A 4,426-nucleotide genomic window follows, 5' to 3' on the forward strand; every position below is an offset into this window, starting at 1 on the left:
GTGGAAATGAGTGTCAAAGATTTAATAGGTGATGTTTCGCGCTGATATTAGTTCAAGGATTTATGAGAAAAATCATTTAAGACGTGCTTCACATTTTTCGGATATTTAAAGCATCCTCGGTAAAAGTTCGATTCTAAGAACTTTTTTGTTTTAAGTTGTATCCCATTTGCTTCAAACTTATTTTCAGAGCTCTACATTAATAAGAACTTAATAAATAGGTATTTCAGCAATTTGGGAAATTCCACCCACAAGAGTGGGTAATTGCAAAAAATGTTTGTATTAAACATTTGTATTTACCATCCGATCGGTCTCGAGCTAATTTTCAAAGAAATTTCTTCAATAAGTTGATAGGTGACGTTTCGTGCTGAAATTAATTTTCAAGAATCTATAGGAAAAATCATTTAAGACGTGCTTCACATTTTTCGGAGAATTAAAGCATCGTAGGTAAAAAGTACGATTCTAAAACTTTTTGTTGATGTTTAAAGTTTCGTCCGATTTGCTTAAAACATATTTTCAGAAATTAAATACATAAGAACCTAATAAATACTTATTTCAGCGATTTGGGAAATTCCACACACAACAGTGGGTAATTAGCGAAAAAACCTTTCATTAAACTTTTTTGTTTACCATCCGATCGGCCTCATACTCATTTTCATTGAAATTTCTTCAAATTAATTTTAGGGACTTTTGGCCATTTTTAGGAAAATTCATTGCTCCTTGGTGGTAATGGGGCAAAACTTGATAGGTAACGTTTCGCGTAGACATTAATTTTCAAGAATCAAGGAAAAATCATTTAAGACGTGCTTAACATTTATCGGAGAATAGAAGCATTCTCGGTAAAAATTACAATTCTAAGAATATTTTGTGAAGTTTTATGTTATTTTCAAAGCTTTACATTCAAAAGAACTTAATAAGTACGTATTTCAGCGATTTTGGAAATTCCAAAAACAACAGAGGATTAGAATTAGCGAAAAATGCTTGTATTACACTTTTGTGTTTACGATCCAATCGACCTTAAACTCTGTTTTAAAAAAATTTCTTAAAAATAATTTTAGGGATTTTTCGCCATTTTTAGGAAAATCCGTTGCTCCTTGGTAAAAATGGGGGTCAAAAATTTGATAGGTGACGTGACGCGTTGAAATTAATGTTCAAGGATCTATAAGAAAAATCATCTGATTTATTTCAAACTTATTTTCAAAGCTCTGCCTACATACATAAGAAGTTAATAAATACGTGTTTCAGGGATTATGGAAATTCTACACAAAACAGTGAATAATCAGCTGGAAATGTTTGTGTTAATCTCTTTTGTTTCCCATCCGATCGACAACAAACTCATTTTCAAAGAAATTTCTTCAAATTAAATTTAGGGATTTTTCGCCATATTTTCGAAAACTATTGCTCCTTGGTGGAAATGGGGGTCAACGATTTTATAGGTGATGTTTCGCGCTGATATTAATTTTGATGGATCTATAGGAAAATTCATTTAAGACATACTTCACATTTTTCGGAGAATAATTTGTGAAGCTTAAAGTTTTGTCGATTTGCTTCAACTTATTTTCAGAGCTTTACATTATTTATTTATTTATTTATTAATAGTCGACAAAACGAGTGTCTTCCTTATTATTCAATAGGTTATACAATAGATAATAGAATTATATGCTAAAAGCCTAGTTAAAGAATACAATTTTCTAAATAGCATCACCGACCGATGGAGGTGTTTTATTTGCCAGTCCGGTCAGCTGTGCCCCTTTTCACCGAAAATTTTGTCACTGAAGCTATTTGAGCCTACATCTAAGCAGAAGGTTGTAAGTAGGAAAAAAGTGTTCTTAAGTAATATTAAAAATAATCTTATTTTGATATTTTAATAAAGAAAATGTAATAAATAGGCAAAAAGAAAGTAAGAAGATTGTTAATAAAGTTAAGCAATGTAAGTTAGATTAAGAGTGTTAAGTAGATACGACAAAGAGAAAAGTAATGGGAAATCACCGACCCGGTGGGGGAAAATTTTTTCAGTCTGTCCGGCAAGCTCCTGCTCATAGCTGGGAATGGTCAGCGACTTCCCGAAGGTATCCTGAAAGCAACAATTTTATTAGGGGTAGAGAAAGTTTGGTAGAGAAAACGTGATGCAAACTATTATACTTTTTACATAGCACGCGAAAAGGATTGTGCATAGCGTAGTCTGTTGTGCACGTAGATAGGAATAAGGGGCGACAATTTCTGGATGGTCTAGGCGGAACAGAAAATTGAAGACGCCCTCTCAGAAAAGGAGAATCTATGTCGCCAATAATCAACTTTTGTAGAAGGACAACAGCGATAATTGTCCTACGATTGGTTAACGACGGAAGGTTATGAAGAAGCAGTCTGCAGGAGTAGGATGGCAACCGAAGATTAGGGTCCCAAGTTAAACGTCGTAAGGCAAAAACCAGAAATTGCTTCTGAACTGATTCAATACGGTCCTGGCTATTGTTATACTGTGGAGACCAGATGCAAGAACAGTATTCAAGGATAGGGCGAACAAGAGAGATGTACAGAAATTTTATTATAAAAGGATCGTTAAACTCTTTAGACCATCGTTTTATGAATCCAAGTACACCTTTTGCCTCATTAACGATTGTATCTATGTGAAGATTGAAACAGAGTTTAAAATCAAAAATTCCGCCTAGATCCTTAATTGTTAGAATACGTTGCAAAGAGATATTGTCGATTGTATAACTGACAAGATAAAATGTAGTACGATTAAATGTCATAAACATACACTTTGAACAATTTATATGAAATTGATTGGCCGAACACCAAAGTTGCATAGCGTTCAAATCGTCTTGTAGACGAGAATGATGCAGGGGATTAGTGTATGATAGAACAAGTTTCACATCGTCCGCATACGTAAGTACACGGGCATGTGATATAACAGAGGGGAGATCATTTATAAAAAGAGTAAAGAGTAAAGGTCCAAGATGACTACCTTGAGGAACAACAGAAGTAACGTGAACCCGTTTAGAGGTAGTCAGCCTCAGCTTTACTCCTTGGGTCCTACCTTTTAAATAAGAATTAATCCAAAGCAAAAGAGACGGAGAGAAACCTATTCGGTCAAGTTTAAAAAGTAAAATGTCATGGTGCACAGAGTCAAACGCCTTACTGAAGTCAGTGTAAATGACATCAGTTTGCATTTTCGAACAGGGGAAACAACTGATTGTCAGAAATGCTGCAAATTCGAAGTGATTATTTTTTCAAATAATTTAGAAATAGCGGACAGTTTGGCAATGCCCCTGTAATTTTGTATATCAGACTTCCCACCTTTCATGTGAAGAGGAATGATATATGATTGTTTCCAAAGAGATGGAAAGACAGAAGTTTCAAGGGATAGATTAAAAAGCTTTAGCAATGGATAAAGAAGCGAAGAACTACACTCCTTGAGTAGACAACCAGGAATATTGCCCGGCCCAGGAGAGTAAAAAGATTTTAAAGAGTTTATAGCTAATAGGAGAGAGGAGTGTGAAATAATGGGAGGAGGTATAGAACTAGCGTAAGAAATAGTATAAGGGTAAGAATTAGTATTAGGACAGACTGAAGAGTAAGTTGATTGGAAAAAATTGAGAATTAAGAATTAAGAAGAAAGAAGTTCGACTTGGCTATGGAGTATTTAGCCAAGTCTGAACACGAACCAGACTTTTTAAACTTTTTAAAATAAACCAGGGTGTTTTTGAAAAAGTAGTCGAAGGCATTGACTTAGGAATACACACATCTAAGACGGAGTTTAGGGTGATATAAAAAAAATTAATGGCAGTATTCATATCAATCGAGTCATATAAGAAAGACCAATCGGTTGCATAAATAAGCTGATTCAGCAAAGAATAATTTCCTTTGCGAAAGCAACAGCGGGGCTTCTTGGCTGATGTGCACGAAATGAAAGGATTACAATTGAACATTGCAATCTCTAAAGTAGGATGATAGACATCCTCAGGAAGAGATAAAGGAGGGGACTTAGAAACATTAGAAATAAGGTAGTCGTTAACATATACAAGGTCAAGTGTTCTATTCAAATGATTAGAAATTGAATTGATTTGAAACAACGAAAGATCAAGCATGCAGTCTATAAAATCGTGCTGTGCTGAGGGCACTAGATAATTTTCAGCAGTAAATAATGACCAAGAGACAATCTCAGCGTCCGTAAGCGTACTAAATAGGAAAAGATCTGACTGGAGAGTGGCTTTAACGGCAATTAACTCCCCACCACCTCTAGTCGGCCGATCATTTCTATACAAAATAAAGTAATTCCATAAAACCTCAAAATCAGATATAGTTGAGTTTAACCATGTTTCTGAAAATGGTATATATATGCGAATTGAAGGAAGTGCTGGCCATGAAAAGACTTTAAGCTTTGAAATGAGACCTCTTACATTCTGATAATGAATAAAGATTTGGTCAG

Source organism: Drosophila novamexicana, unplaced genomic scaffold (genome assembly GCF_003285875.2).
Source record: "Drosophila novamexicana strain 15010-1031.04,08,12 unplaced genomic scaffold, DnovRS2.1 tig00001558-arrow-arrow-pilon, whole genome shotgun sequence".
In the NCBI taxonomy this organism is placed as follows: Eukaryota; Metazoa; Arthropoda; class Insecta; order Diptera; family Drosophilidae; genus Drosophila; species Drosophila novamexicana.